The sequence below is a fragment of the Cimex lectularius genome, unplaced genomic scaffold (assembly GCF_000648675.2).
Source record: "Cimex lectularius strain Harlan isolate CLEC.00 unplaced genomic scaffold, Clec_2.1 scaffold345, whole genome shotgun sequence".
NCBI classification, from domain to species: domain Eukaryota; kingdom Metazoa; phylum Arthropoda; class Insecta; order Hemiptera; family Cimicidae; genus Cimex; species Cimex lectularius.
Window position 1 is genome coordinate 174,158 of NW_019392908.1, and position 17,489 is coordinate 191,646.

At 36.2% G+C, this 17,489-nt stretch overlaps 1 protein-coding gene across 1 annotated transcript in view; it reads right to left on the minus strand.

The window, feature by feature from the left end:
- LOC106664388 (adenosine receptor A3) overlaps positions 1-17,489 on the minus strand; it is a 55,311-nt gene that overhangs the window by 4,487 nt on the left and 33,335 nt on the right. The gene's annotated exons all lie outside the window — the stretch shown is intronic.

Genomic DNA, 17,489 nt, shown 5'->3' on the forward strand with positions numbered 1-17,489 from the left:
GAGGGTTTTAGCTGAAATTATATGAAGTGAAGAGAATTTTTCTTTTCATCCCTTGGGCAATGTTTGCACTGTTTGGGACCGATGGAAACGCTTTAATGACGGAATTGCGCCGTTTTCACCACTGAACTTCAGAATTTCCCCAGTTTTCGACGATCAGTCTCAAACTTTAATTATCCGTTGATTCGTACTGGAGCGAGTTTCCACATTCACGTCTAAAGTACATGTCTGTATGTTTGATATATGCCGTGAAATGTCTACTTTTTCAGTATCCGCACGTCACACTTAAAAAATGGAAAACGGTCTTTTAAACGGCAAGCCCAATTGGGATTCAAGTGTCGGCTGTCCTTCCAATTATTCCAAGTCTGCTCTTTCTACTTTTCACAACAAATTTCTACGCAGTTAAGAAAGATACTTGAGCGAAATGTTACAAAACTTAAAGAGGATCACATTAGTTTATTATAAATTAAGAAGGCATTTTACTCTCTCATTCACTCCCTCTCTCTTTCTCTCTCTCTCTCACTCTCTCTTTCTCTCTGCATTCTCTCTATTTAATTTTATATACCCAATAATGTTTTGTCTTTATTACAATCGACCTTCAAAAAATTATAACTGTTAAATTAAACTCTATATTTGGAGGAACTATTAATATATGCATTTAGTCTAAATTTTCTTCAAGATTCATTTAAATTCACTGCCTTTCTTATTTAATTTATAATTAAAACCTTTTAATAGTAAAATGAAAGTAATATTTCCTCCCACTTCATGTTTGAGGTCATCAGAAGAGGAGGGGGAAAACTATAAAACAACAGATTTCCAGAAGTTGCCGACTGCTGACGACAAAATGATAAACGTTCATACCAACTCTTCTCTGGGCGGTTGGTAAAGATTTTATCAGCCTTCCTCCTCGAGTTTAATGAGGGCCATAAATCCTCATTAAACGTTGGCTTGTTACATGACACCATGCCCAATAGATCTCTTGAAATGAAGGTGTTTTTTTTCGAGTTGTGAAATTTTGTTTACTGGTTTCTCTAATTTTCTGTTTTGTTGAAATGTCACAAAGATTACGTCCGTTATGGATGAAAACAAGCAAAAATACTAATAAACTTTTGTAATTTATCTCAACTGATTTAAGCCGTTTGTTATGTATTTTTTTTAAGTCAAAACACTGGCACGATGGCCACTGCAGCCCTGAACCCTTTTGGGTCTTATCAAACTGCCAAAAACGCGGGTCCTCGGAAACTCTCGCTCGGAAAGCTGAGAAATGTGAAAATTCGCGTCATGTGGCCAAGGCGACTTATAGCAGCGTTGACAAATGTAAGCCCTATTTACAAAGCTATAATAAAACCTAAAGTTCAAATGACCGCGGACGAAACAAAGAAAATAATAAAAGAAAAAGTTGATCCCGTCATATTAAAAATAGGAACCTCGAAAGTGGTGGGTCTTTCAAACGGGAAGATGTTCGTTCAAGGTTGCACTAAAGCGGTTATTGATAAGCTATGTGAGAAAGTAAACAGAGACTGTGATAATTTGACAGCCGATGTAAATAAAAAGCGTATGTCCCGAACGATTGTTTATAAATTGCCTTCTGAAATAAACCGTTAAAATGCTGTAAATATAATAAAGGAACAAAACTCGGAATTGATTGTAGAAAACAGTTACATAAAATGTAAAGCTATATTAGAAAATAAAATGAAAAACACCAAAGAAGTCTAGTCATTGAAGTAGATCCTAGGTTAAGGAAGAATATCCTAGAAAATAAACATAATTTGGGATGGAATAAAGGCCCTGCTGAAGACTACATATTTATACGTCGTTGTTTTCAGTGCAATAAATTTCATTCTGGGAAATGTAATGCTGCTTGTCAAATCATACTCTAAAAGAGTGCTCGATAAAAGACCCAACGGGATACAAATTTAGCAATTAAGCAGAATGCAACTATAAACGTAACCGAAAAATTCGTTATCGGTCAACCGTCAGCTTTTTGATAAGAATTGTGCCTCTTATCATGCTTGTACCAATCGAATAAGTACGATAGTATATAAGTTGGAAGCGCTTCAAGCGTGCTTCAATCAACCCTTCAATCTTTCGGTCAAAACTCCCTCGACCCTCATCAGCGGAGCAGTGCGTTTCGCTGTTTGATTTTTTTGTTTTGTTTCGGTGCTGAATGGTTTCAAATAGGGATTTCGGCTTCCTAGTCTTAACATTGGTTGCCCTGAAGCAGAAAAGACAGCAAAAGAAAAAACGACGGTGGGCTAAGGTAGTGGTACAAACTGAGAAACCGCTTCACTCATGAACATCTACTAAACTTTCTGTGTGAATCGGAACCAGAGGACTACAGGAACTTTTCGAGAATGGACCAAGAAAGTTTTGATTATCTACTGGAGTGGAGACGCCATGACTTCCACCGAGTGACTGACGCAATGCTTGATGAAAATTGCCCTACACTATCAAGCCGCTTGATCATCTGCTTGAGTCATTCAAACTTCCTAAGAATCACCATCAATGCTTGCTTCAAGCGTCAATCAGGTTTCTACACTATCAATCACGCTTGATACAATCGATTTACTCAAGCATTTGATCAAGCCGCTTGATAGTGTAGGAGCACCTTAAGATATGTAAGAAGTCAAGCACCCCTATACTTATATCCTTAACGCCACTTTATATCACTGTCATGATATTAACTTATCTTTATATTTTTCCATTAGGTTTCGTGGTCCGATTGACCAAATAAATTCTTTTCAATTAATTAATCTTTAAATAAGGTATTGGTTGAGATAAAAAGTCAGTAGAAATGATGGATGGTGGAGTGAGTCCGGTGTTCAATCCAATGGTCTGTTTGCAGTCTTTTGCAACATGTCGAGAGACGTTATTGTAGAACTCCTTCTACCTGATAATGTGCTAAAAGGTCGAAATCCGGATCGTTGCAAAACAACTTACTGTGAGTAGAAACTATCTTTTAAAAAGGATTAAAAAAGTCAATGCCACGAGCGGGATTCGAACCCACGACCTTTGGCTAAAGACGCCGCTGCTCTACCACTTGAGCTATCGTGACTTTGATCCACGCGCACAACAACTTACAACTTGGGAAAAACGGCAAAAAGGAGGGAAAATTCAAAAGGTGGGTTGAGATGGGAATTTGATACCTTTAAGTGCCTTACTTAAAAATTAATTAATTGAAAAGAATTTATTTGGTCAATCAGACTACGAAACATAATGGATTTAATAAGCAAAATGGATTTAATACTTCACTAAAATCACACGCAGTGGATCGAAGTCACGATAGCTCAAGTGGTAGAGCAGCAGCGTATTTAGCCGAAGGTCGTGGGTTCGGATCCCGCTCGTGACACTAACTGTTCCATTTCGACCAATATCTTACATAAAATTAATTAATTAAATTAAATGTTTGTTGTGCGATCAACCAGCTTTCATACGATGTTGATTGGGATTCGGGTTGTGGTCTTCAAACATACAATGTTATTATATCAACGCCCAAGCTTTCGACAAGTTTTATTGCCTTCTTCAGGGGATAGATACAAAGTCAAATCGTAAACACATTGCACATTCCACGATATGTATACAAACAAACTATATACATATATAATAAATAAATAAATAAAAAAAAATAAAAAAATAATAAAAACCTCTTCTTAACAGCCTCTTACATATATAGGCATTTTTTAAAACCAGTAACAATTACTTAATAAATAATATTCTTTTGATACATAAATATCACAGGCGTTTGACTAGAAAATTGTGTTTATCACAGATCAGATAAACACAATTTTCTAGTCAAACGCCTGTGATATCTATGTACCAAAGAATATTATTTATTAAGTAATTGTTACTGGTTTTAAAAAATGCCTATATATGTAAGAGGCTGTTAAGAAGAGGTTTTTATTTATTTATTATATATGTATATAGTTTGTTTGTATACATATCGTGGAATGTGCAATGTGTTTACGATTTGACTTTGTATCTATCCCCTGAAGAAGGCAATAAAACTTGTCGAAAGCTTGGGCGTTGATATAATAACATTGTATGTTTGAAGACCACAACCCGAATCCCAATCAACAATTAAATTAAATGTTCAAAATGTCTACCTACTTCAGGTATACATAGGAGGTAGGATACCCCCGCCAACGCGACGTTCCAATGAAGAGCTGGTTTTTTAATGGCGCTCAATTTGAACGTGCAAAAAGCGTGAATTATAACACTGTGTTATTTAAATTTGAATTGAAATTATGTTTTGTTTCTTTTAGATGGTCCTTAAATTCCGAAAATTTGCTCGATTTTGGCAAGTGTTCATTTACTCTCGTTTTTATTTCTCTACCGCTTTGACCTATATATTTAATATTACAATCATTACAATTGAGTTGGTAAACCCCGCTTTTTGCCAAGTTGTCTACTTTGCCTTTAGGTTTGGAGAGGATGTTTTTTCGTGACCCCATACTTCTGTAAGCTATTCTAAAACCTTCTTGTTTAAAAATTTTACTAACTTTTTCCGATAATTCACCAATGTATGGCAAACAACGGAAACCTAATGATTCATTTATGGTGGGTTGGCTGAGTCCTATTGTTGATTCTTTTAAAGTTAATTTTTTTATTCTTTTAACTAGCAGCCTATCAATAAATATTTCTAGATACCAGTTGTTTTTTGCTACGGTTTTAATAGTTTCCAATTCTTTTTTATAGTTAGCCGGTGTTAATGGAAGTTTAAACATACGGTCTATGAGTCAAATGAAACCAGCAGCCTTTTGGGAGCATGGGGGAAGAATCCGCTGGAATCATAGTGTCCACTTCATCATTCATAATTTCTAGGCTTCAGAGTTGTTCACATCATTTCATCCACTCTAGAGAACAAAGAGGTGCAGGTTCCCCGCCCAGGCTTTTGATAGGGTCAGGCATCTTTTAAAAAACTTAAACGCGCCTACTCACTCTTTCTTACATTATAGTAAATTCCTACTTAACTGACCGCTACTTCAGAGATAAGATGCAGCAAGATTCGTTACATACTTAGCTACCGATAGTAGCTAGGGTCCTACAAGGGCTCCACATTTTTGGACCAATCCTGTCAATCGTTTATACAAATGGTATTCCTATATATTTTAACATCATCATTAACTACGCGAATGGTACCGCAATTTTGTAAAAAAAATGGTTGGTTGTTGCAGACGAAGTATCTACAACATTTTATTCATACTAATCACAATTAAAAATCCATGGGCTTTGATGTTATTCCAGATTCTCTAGTTTGTTTTCCAACGCGACTTATTTACTTTAATGTATATTTGTATGATTCTACAATGCCGTGAACATCCCTAATATTTCACGAACTTTGGTAACCATCGAAGCGGAAATGCGATAAACGCTCGAAAGATTTAATAAAAAAATAATAATAGCGCCAGCCAGCGTTGTTCCGCCAGACTCAACGTCAGTTTGAGGAGAGTTTCGTAAAATCGATAATTCAATTTAACACAGGCAAAACGTTTGCGTATCCAAACCACTGTGAGTACTCCAATCCCTACAAGCAATCAGTATCAAATATTTTCTGACACTGAAACCTCAAATAAAAATAGCCCAGAAACAAAAGAATCGAAACCTCCACCAATTTACATAAAAAACGTAGTGAATTCTCACTCACTAACAAAAATTTTAGAAAACATAGGAGGCGTAAATTCCTTCATCATAAAAATTACAAACAATTCGTTAAAATTACTCGCAAACACACCACATACTTATAGAAAATTTGTTCAATTTTTAGAAAAAACTCAAACAGAATTTCACACATATCAATTACAAGAAGAAAAAAATCATAGAATTGTATTAAAAGGTCTACACTTCTCTACCCCCACGGGATTAATTGTCGAAGAATTAAGTAACAAAGGATACCAAGTAGTTAATTGCATTAACGCTCTCTCACGGTTTAAACTACCATTGAACATGTTTTTTGTAGATATAGACCGAAAAACATACAATGAAAAAATCTTTGATATCTCGACGCTATTATACACAAAAATAAAAATTGAAGAGCCTTTCAGGCGGAGACAAATAGTGCAATGCACACGGTGCCAAGGCGTTGGACACACCAAATCGTACTGTAGATATCAGCATCGGTGCGTTCGATGTGGAGACCAACACGAATCTGGATCTTGCGGAAAAAGCAGGGATACCAAAGCGACATGTGCAAACTGCGGAGGTGATCACCCTGCGAACTACAGAGGGTGCAATGCCTTCAAAGACCTACAGGCAAAACGCACAACAAGGAACACGGAAAGAGGACAACACGGAAGGAAGAACATCGAACATTCATCGACACCACCCCANATAATTTCATTAATCCAGAGCGGCTGCCAATGGGTAGCTTTCTCTATAACGCCCATAATGCCAAACACACAGTCTGAAATCCAATCTGCTGGTTGTATATCATGCATGTACAGTTGTAGATATAAATAAATGAAGTCAAAAAAAAAAAAAAAATTATTTTTCACATGTTACAGCCAAAAAGTCAGCTGGTTAACCATATTCGGCCTGAAAAGAAAAGATATCCTTATAATAATAACAAATCGTCTTATTTTTCCGGCGAGCATTGAAAAATAGCTCTGTCTTATTTTGGGAGGAGGACACCTGAGATAAACTGTAAACCGGGCAAAAGGATGTGAAACCCTAAATAATGATAGCTATCAATTTACAATGCCCTCAGGCTTTACCCTATTATATCCACGGTCTTATTGTTACTTATTGATTACCTACAAAATAAAATCGAAACTTATTATTTTCATATATTTCTATATTAATTATTTTTAAATTATAAAAAAATTTAATGAAAGTCTTATAAGTTTTGAAGTATACCACTTTTCATGATGAATCGTCAATTATGTCTTCTAATCCGAATCCTATACAAGCAGCTTGCAACAATCAGGAACACTTGAAGTTACCAAAAACTGATGGACTCAGTCGAGGTAAAGCTGAATGAGAAAAACCCCAGTGTAAATTTACATTGACAAAACTGTCTTGCATTCCACAGAACATCGGCGAGATGTTTCCGGCTTCCAGTCAAGTGAGGCAGTTAAAAACAACTTAACCGCAGACTTTGACAATTTGAATTCTGCTTATAGTCAAAGCTCAACGAACAATATATAAGACGTCACTATGACCACTTTGCACATGTAGACTGTGAAGTTCAGCCGGGGAGTTCAGGTTTTTCAAGAAAATGAATGATGCGTAGGATAGCATCGCATATTGTGGTTCAAAAACAATGGCCTTCCATAGAAGTCATGTGAGTACTAAAATTTTCCACTGGGTTTGTCTATTCTCGCGGATTCAGCTGCCACCCAAACAAGATTCGTTTCTACTTACGCCATCTCTGAAGAAATGATGTTCATCGCTGAAGATGAACGCCGAAACGCGTTTATTGTAACATTTGATCCATGCGAAAGGGACAGACCCTGTAAAGTGACCCGGTACAATATGTACAATCGCAGACCAACAATGACCAATCCTCCAGACAGGAGACGGCTGGGAAGTACCGTACACATAATTAGGTCATATCGCTACCCATATCATCTTCGAATGCAAAACAGCTCAATGGAGATTCGACCTAACATACGAAAATACTTAGGGAATGAAATTGTAGTAGTGACAGTCCATGACGTGATACTTCTAAGGAGACGGGTTGAGTCTATCGCACTGATCTAAGGAACTAGAAAGGTACGATAAGCCAGAAAGCTGCATTGGGGAGAACAAACCCCTCCTAGTACCCTTTTCACCATACCATAAATTAATAAGATAAGTTAATAAGGAGTATGAGTGATTATTAAGTGTTTAAGTTTATCGAGTGGGTATCAGAGCCTATTAAAATCCGTTTACATCCAGAAACGATTCTGATTTAAATTGTGCAAAGCTATTAAGAAATATTGAGAAGAAATTGAAGATTTTAGGTGAAAGATGGAGCACTGCAGCGCTATCGAGCTTATTGTACTCAACACGTGTATTGAGCACCAGGTATTCCGGTGTTCTTCCATCTAAGAAATGCATTTTCGTAGGGAGTCAAAACCAAATTCAGGGTCGCTGAGATCCGATCCCGCCCAAACCTTCCATTGATGAATGCCGTGTTCTTTTTCATTTCGACCACCGGCCCCCTTAGGAGTCAGAAAAAAAGTGCTCAGATATCAGAGATATACAAGCCGGCGTGCTATAAGAGATTTCTGGGACCTTTTCTGTTTATGGTATACGACTGACCCTACTTTCTATCTCTATATTTACCACGCTGACCATACTGTATGTGCTGTGACTGGGAGAATCAAACGTATATTACTCAAATAATTAATCTTTATATAACGTATTGGTTGAAATAAAAAGCCAGTGCCACGAGCGGGACTCGAACCCACGATCTTCGGCTCTCGCTCGTGACACTGGCTTTTTTATTTCAACCAATAACTTACATCAATATTAATTAATCGAAAGAAGTTATTTGGTCAATAGAACCACGAAATATAATGGATACTCAAATATTTGTAATATGTATTGACATGTCGAAAAGTGGCAAAAAGAAGGAAAATTTGAAAGGTAAGTTGAGATGGTGTCCGAGTGGATCGAAGTCACGACAGCTTATGTGTTTACAGCAGCGGCGTATTTAGCGGAAGGACGTGGGTTCGAATCCCGCTCGTGACACTGACTTTTTTATCTCAACCAATTCCTTACTTAAAGATTAATTAATTGAAAAGAATTTATATTTTATTTTTACCCATAAATAATTATTTTCAAAAAAGTGTTTTTTATGCTTTACATAAGGTATACTGGAAATTAACGATTTACGCCTTTTATTATTTTCAACAATTATAATTATCTTGTTCTTGTTAATTCAACGAAGAGTAAACACGTCGTGAACATGAATAATATTTCGCTTCAATGTTTGTTCATTTGATTTAATTGGATTTTCGAATGTACAGCGTAAAAACAAAAACAATCTGGCATTGGCGAGATGTTTGTAATTTAACGAGTCCGTTTTCTGCAAAATGACTTGAAAATTTAATGCAATTTAAAAAGAAAAACTTGGTTCATAAGGAAGTCAAACATCGGGCAGCGCAGTTCCGACAAAATAGCCTCTTATATAAATTTGAATAGAAGATTGTTCTTTTTTTCTTTTAATTCGCCCTTTGTAGGTCCACGTATCGCATACAATAATCTTCTAAATGCCAGCATTGCACAACACATTACCGAATCTGTGAAAAAAGATTGTTTCTAACTTTAAAAAGCTTTTCGATTTGATTGGAAAGCTCGTTGATTAGAGAGCGAAATGCGATTTACAATCTTTTTATTGTGGCCGTAAAAGAAGGTTGAAATTACTGGGAATCGAATCGAGTATTTTAGATTGAAAAGGTAATGAGGTCACAATTATCAACAATCATACACTAAAAATTTAACTTTAAGAAAATCAGGTCGACATTTTCAAATATTAATGTAAAATAATTTCATTATAGTGAAAAACCACATCTATGGCAGAACAAAGCAGAGCTGTTTAATAAGGTGTTTTATAAGACAATTTCTAAGGTCTTTAGTACAGTTTTAACCATTTGATAGTAACTCAATCCAATAAAATTGTTTGCTATTTGTCAGACGTTCAATGTCAGATAAAATAATAATTTAAAAAAACAAAAAGTGAAAAATCAGTCTATCTTGACTTTAAAACCTAAAACCATTTCTCATTCCAGGCATTTTTTAAATTGTCGTTTGTCACGGGGGTAAAAATAAACTATAAATTCTTTTCAATTAATGAATCTTTATGTAAGGCATTGGCTTCGATCATCTCGGACACCATCTCAACTTACCTTTCAAATTTTCCTCCTTTTTGCCATTTTTCGAATGTCTTGTAATCTATTTAATTCTCGGTGTCAAATGAAATGACCACGGAGGAGTTTAGTGAAGAATACTTCATTTTACTTATTAAAACCATTAGGTTTTGTGGTCTGATTGACCAAATAAATTCATTTCAATTAATTAATATTTAAGTAATGTACTTAAAGGTATCAAATTCCCGTCTCAACCCACCTTTTGAATTTTCCCTCCTTTTTGCCGTTTTTCAAAAGTTGGAAGTTGTTGTCCGGGTGGATCGAAATCACGATAGCTCAAGAGGTAGAGCAGCGGCGTATTTAGACAAAAGTCGTGGGTTCGAATCCCGCTCGTGACACTGACTTTTTTAATCCTTTTTAAAAGATAGTTCCTTCTCACGGTAAGTTGTTTTGCAACGATCCGGATTTCGACCTTTTAGCACATCATCAGGTAGAAGGAGTTCTACAATAACGTCTCTCGACATGTTGCAAAAGACTGCAAACAGACCATTGGATTGAACACCGGACTCACTCCACCATCCATCATTTCTACTGACTTTTTATCTCAACCAATACCTTATTTAAAGATTAATTAATTGAAAAGAATTTATTTGGTCAATCGGACCACGAAACCTAATGGAAAAATATAAAGATAAGTTAATATCATGACAGTGATATAAAGTGGCGTTAAGGATATAAGTATAGGGGTGCTTGACTTCTTACATATCTTAAGGTGCCCCTACACTATCAAGCGGCTTGATCAAATGCTTGAGTAAATCGATTGTATCAAGCGTGATTGATAGTGTAGAAACCTGATTGACGCTTGAAGCAAGCATTGATGGTGATTCTTAGGAAGTTTGAATGACTCAAGCAGATGATCAAGCGGCTTGATAGTGTAGGGCAATTTTCATCAAGCATTGCGTCAGTCACTCGGTGGAAGTCATGGCGTCTCCACTCCAGTAGATAATCAAAACTTTCTTGGTCCATTCTCGAAAAGTTCCTGTAGTCCTCTGGTTCCGATTCACACAGAAAGTTTAGTAGATGTTCATGAGTGAAGCGGTTTCTCAGTTTGTACCACTCCTTAGCCCACCGTCGTTTTTTCTTTTGCTGTTTTTTCTGCTTCAGGGCAACCAATGTTAAGACTAGGAAGCCCAAATCTGTATTTGAAACCATTCAGCACCGAAACAAAACAAAAAATCAAACAGCGAAACGCACTGCTCCACTTCACGGCTTCCACTGATGAGGGTCGAGGGAGTTTTGACCGAAAGATTGAAGGGTTGATTGAAGCACGCTTGAAGCGCTTCCAACTTATATACTATCGTACTTATTCGATTGGTACAAGCATGATAAGAGGCACAATTCTTATCAAAAAGCTGACGGTTGACCGATAACGAATTTTTCGGTTACGTTTATAGTTGCATTCTGCATAATTGCTAAATTTGTATCCCGTTGGGTCTTTTATCGAGCACTCTTTTAGAGTATGATTTGACAAGCAGCATTACATTTCCCAGAATGAAATTTATTGCACTGAAAACAACGACGTATAAATATGTAGTCTTCAGCAGGGCCTTTATTCCATCCCAAATTATGTTTATTTTCTAGGATATTCTTCCTTAACCTAGGATCTACTTCAATGACTAGACTTCTTTGGTGTTTTTCATTTTATTTTCTAATATAGCTTTACATTTTATGTAACTGTTTTCTACAATCAATTCCGAGTTTTGTTCCTTTATTATATTTACAGCATTTTAACGGTTTATTTCAGAAGGCAATTTATAAACAATCGGTCGGGACATACGCTTTTTATTTACATCGGCTGTCAAATTATCACAGTCTGTGTTTACTTTCTCACATAGCTTATCAATAACCGCTTTAGTGCAAGACCCACCACTTTCGAGGTTCCTATTTTTAATATGACGGGATCAACTTTTTCTTTAATTATTTTCTTTGTTTCGTCCGCGGTCATTTGAACTTTAGGTTTTATTATAGCTTTGTAAATAGGGCTTACATTTGTCAACGCTACTATAAGTCGCCTTGGCCACATGACGCGAGTTTTCACATTTCTCAGCTTTCCGAGCGAGCAGCTGTTTCGTAAGCGAAATATAGAACTTCGTTAAATTGGATATGGCTTTCTTGACATCTTCGCGAAGATCGGTGGGAAGATTCCCTCTAACTGTCTCCACTTTTTCCAATTTTTTCACGGAGCTTTGGATGTCCTCCTCTTCCTGCCATCTTCTTCTTTCACACCTTCACACTTCATCTCTCTTTCGTAATCCAAGTTGTAAAGCGAACAGTGACGAAGGTTGAGTGGCACGGGAGTGATAAAAAATACTGTCTCAAACGGAGCCCTCTTGCATCCAAGCTTACCCCAGCTCTGCTGGGGCTGACATCCTATATACATAGCTACCCATGGTAAATATATGGAATCTACCAATCTAAAACCAACACCAACACCAGGGTCTGGCCCAAAGGTTACCCAACCAGGGAACAATGCCAAATCAATATATGTCCCCATCAAAGCAAAAAGCCTGATCGAACAATTCTCGGAAGATGAGATTATTAATGTCCTCCTATCGGGGGGAGGGGCTACAGAAAAAGGCAAGTAACCCTGTTGGAGGAAGAAGTTGAATATGTGAAGGCGCGAAGGATAAAGGCGACCCTGAAGCCGACAAAGGAAAATAAAACTGAGAAAAAGTCAGCTTTTGTGTTCAAGCCTACTTCAAATCCGCAAAGAAAAGGCCAAGGGCGGAAGATGGCACCCACGAAAGCAAGTGCCAAAAAAGCCAAGACCCTTCAAGAAGGCGGCCTTGATACAAGTCAAGACAGCTGTGGTAGAAAAAGGCCATATTAGCATGTCAATAGATGCCACTCAATTCTATTCCAAAATAAAATTTTATTAGAAAGTACAAGGCATTGATACCAGAACGGAAGAATAGACCAAATGAGCACAGCTAAAGGCAAACTCCTACTGGCACACCAACCAACAAGGGCAACGGGGCTGGAGTCATGAATCCAAAGACCGAACAGACGGTAAACCTAGGTAAATATGTTAACAGTTTTCCAGTTTGAATCATAGCAATTGAACACTCCGCCAGGAAAATTAAAAGGCTAGGAATACATTCCCGGACGATATGTTTCTTCTCTGACAATCAGGCAGCACTAAAGGCACTGGCCTCATACGAGGTGAAGACAAAGAGTGTTTGAAACTGCAAGGAGGCCTTGACTAAGTCAGCAACACTAATGACCTGGCGCTAGCATGGGTCCCTGGGCATTCGGGGCATAAAGGCAAAGAAAATGTTGACATGTTGCCCAAAAAGGGAGCCAATATTGACTCTCTGGGTCCTGAACCCTACTGTGGCATAGCATCCTGCCATTAAGAGGAAGCATACCAAAATGGATCCTTAATGAGTTCAAAACCTGGTGAAACAATACCACAGGTATGAGGCACGCGAAGAGATTGATGGAAGAACCATCCATAAAATTGACAAAGCAATTACTGGAAGGCAACGTTCCAGGATTCCGGTTGGACTCCTAACAGAACACCGCCACTTAAGAAAGCACATGCACCGGATTGGAGTACGGACAAAAGAAACACTGTGCAGATACTGCCAGGAAGAGGAGAAGACCGCAGAATACATTTTATGTTTTCGTGAAGGTCTAGGTAAGCGGAGATTCTTACAACAAGGACAGGAAATTCCGCAAGCCAGATCCTACACTAATGAGCTTCTGACAAAGCTATGAAGGCTTATTAACAACCTGAAACTGGTCAGTGAGTTATAAAAAATCAGGGGAGCACAATAGATCTATTCAGGTTGAGTGCCAAAGCCTTGTGGCCACCTCTTTTATCCCTATTCCTACAATATAATTACGTATATTATAGTATTATTTATAACGCAAATGCTAATTATTGTTGAGACTTAAGTAAAAGAGGAGAGAAAAAGAGCATAGAGACTACCAAAGAAAAGATGGGAAGACGGCATAATGGATGAGATTGAAGAAAATTGGAAAATCCTAAATCTCTCTCTCTCTCTCTCTCTCTCTCTCTCTCTCTCACTCTCCCCCTCTCTATGTACCTACATCTATCTTTTTCTATTTTTCTTACACATGCTCTTCTTATTTATTTATATTGTCTTATTCTAGACCTCTTTATTTTTACATAGTATTTGGGTATTCATCTTTTTCTTCTCTCTCTCTCTCTCTCTCTCTCTCTCTCTCTCTCTCTCTCTCTCTCTCTCTCTCTTTCTCTCTCTCAACCGTGATCTATGAAAAACTGGAAGTTTTCAATCAATTATTACGACCTAGTTTTGCAGGAAAAAAAGAAAAATCACTATTAGATTTATTTTATATAATATACAAACTATTGTGAAATAAAATAAAGGATATTTTTAACTAGTATTTAAATGGATTTCATGGCAAGATAGAATCTCATATTATCTCGTCAGATAATATAACTAGGATATTTCCATATCAAAAATGACCTAACATCGTGGTATTAGATTTTATCTGTTTGACTATAGCAATTTCCGAAACATTTTTTTTAAATTGAATCTATATGTGTATTGTTGGAAATTAGTTTATAATCTGAATTACTCTACTTTTGTTGACGGTGGTATGTATATATATTTATATGGGTCATCAGTCTCTCGATAAAAGATCTATTTATAATTAGTTCTAACAATTTATAGGAATGAATGTGTGAATGTAATTTATTATTAAATCCATTATATTTAGTGGTCCGATTGACCAAATTACTTCTTTCAATTAATTAATCTTTTATGTAAGGTTTTGGTAGAAATGACTATGTTAGGATTCGAACCCACAATCGGCTCAATATACCGATGCTCAAACCACTTGAACTTTTTCAAATATTTTCACAGTAGCTCAAGTGGTTAGAGCAGCGGCTTATTGAGCCGAAGGTTGTTTATTTCAACCAAAACCTTACATAAAAAATATTAATTAATTGAAAGAAGTAATTTATTAATGTGAATAGACTGGCTAATCCCCCAATTATCCCGAAGAATATGGAGTACTCTAGGGTAGTGTGAACGAAATCTGGTGTGGGAATGTAATTTATTAGCGAGAATGACATGTTGCCGTGTTTCTGTGATTTGTGTTACTTCCACAGTTGGCGAGGCCTGAAGGTACAAAAAGGTCAGCAATAGGATTAAAAAAAGAGAAATTTGGTTACCATTATATCATAAAACATCATAACTTGGCTGAAGAAATAGTAAAAGAAATTAGTAATTTTAAAAGGCAAGAATGATAAGAAAAAGAGAGCTGACGACAACCAATGTTGTTTGCTAGCCCTAAAACTACTTAAAAAATAATACTATTAGTTTTAGACATACGATAATATAAAACTTTTCCGTTGCGATTTGGAACTCACTTTTCATAAATTGTAATCATTGTGAAAGCATCACTGATAATTGTATCACAATAATTAAATCGGTTTTTAACATTTTTTACTTTAAAAAATTGTTCTCTTTATTTTTTATTAGGCATCTTTTAGTCTTATTCATTACGGTTCGGTCAAAGTAACCTGCGGAGCAAGTTTTACTTTAAAAGCTTTCCGTTTCAGAAGACATAGGACGATTTCGTGTCACTTGTCTTTTCAAAACCGAAAGAAACTTTTGCCCCCTTCTTTTATTTGAATGACAATTTGGTCGTGTATGTGTAAGGATAAGGCCATTGAGAGCGATCAAAGGACCTGATTTGAAGAGGAAGAAACCGTTTGATGCCCATCATCGGCCCCCACGGCTGGCTCAGGGCCGTTTTTTAAAATTCTGCACAGGTGTGAGATGAATTGAATATTCGCCGAGAGACCTTTGATAACATTTAATACATTATTCCCATGCGGAATAAGCGGCTTTCTTACGTGAATTATTAAGAAGTAATGGGTTTTTTCCTTCTAATGGTCCACCATGTAATAAAAACATAGGCAGAAATAAACACAATTATTATTCGGTCATACATTTCATAGCGTTTGAGATAAAAATAGAAAAATTGACGTTTTCCATTGGAAAAAAGGATTTATAAAAAAAGATTTATGTCAGTGTCACAAACATAATAGTATTTTGTAACATTTCCATTCGTAAAATCGTAATAATCGTTTTACAATCAACTCCCTCCCGTGGATTGAAAACAACTGACAGTCACAAACTTAACAATATCTTTCAATTAATTAATCTTTATGTAAGGTATTAGTTGAGATAAAAAAATCAATGTCACGAGCGGGATTCGAACCGCTTCGGGCTTCGACCACTGGGACATTAACTTCCCATCTCAAGGTTGGGTTGAGATGGAAAGTTAGTTGGTAGAGCAGCGGCGTGGGTTCGAATCCCGCTCGTGACACTGACTTTTTTACCTCAACCAATAACTTACATAAAGATTAATTAATTGAAAGATATTATTTGGTCAATCGGACCACGAAATCTAATGAACTTAACATTATTGCTTTTATTGTATAGTAAAATTATAATTATTATTATATATGTGCAATAAAAATGGACAGCAGAAATAGTCAAATTTTTACAAAAATTAATTTGATTAATGGCTATTCATATATTTATTATTATAATCGATAAAAATATCAAGAATAACTAAATATTAGCTAGCCAATATTTTCGTTCTTAAATTTTTTGCCTTCCAAAATGAATGTGATTTTTGTTTTCCAAATGACAAAAAACAGTGGAAACTTTAAAACAACTTCATGAATCTATCAGAAACCATAAAGGGCTAAGAGGCCTATAAACTACACTTAATGGCAGAAGCATCATGTCTAGAATAAATTCTAGAGATATACAATAGAACATGTGAGAGGTTTTTGTTGATTTTTGTTTTGTTTTGTAACTTATAGTAAAATAAACTTTCTTGACCCAGCCTGAAAGACAAGTAAGCCAGATCTCCAACGGTTGTAAAAACGTGAGTGTGGTGATTAGTGACCGTTAATCGATTTTATTTAGAAATCGTGAGATGCGGTCTGGTGTGATGTAGGTTTCCCTTTAGAAATCCCAGGCCCTGAAGATGATCTCAATAAAGATCGAAACGTTGGCACGATAAAGAAAATATTTTTCTGAAACTTACATCACACCAGACCGCATCTGTCGATTTCTAAATAAAAAAAGGTTGTAAAAATGTTGAATTTAGATAAAATCCAAAAAATATGAATTTTTAAGTGAAACATAGTCAAGAAAATTTACTCCAGGTAACCCACCCCAAAAATGTCCATTTTTTGCTTGCGAAGAAAATTCGTATTTAGTGGCTTTACAGGAAGCTTAAAACGAATTTATATTGATTTTTTTAAACCTACTTTACTCAGTAACCTTCTACATGTTTCACTCCTGCATATTTTATTATTGTGCTAAATGAAAAGCAAATCGACTGATATTTAATAACCTTGAAATACATGCACAACGAAGGCCGAAAAAATATTTTTTATTTTTATTTTATTTATTACTTCCTGTATTAATCAAATGTACAACTCGTAATTTGAGGTTATTTACATATTTACATTTATACACTGTACATCATGTCTTGAGGTGAGTCGCCAACCATTGTTGGTCTCCCGGTTTTGTGCAAGGTTACTCCTTGATGAAGAGGTCCTTAGGCCATTTAATTAATATTTAATCGGCGAACAGGATTATAGGGAAGGATTGGGCTAGT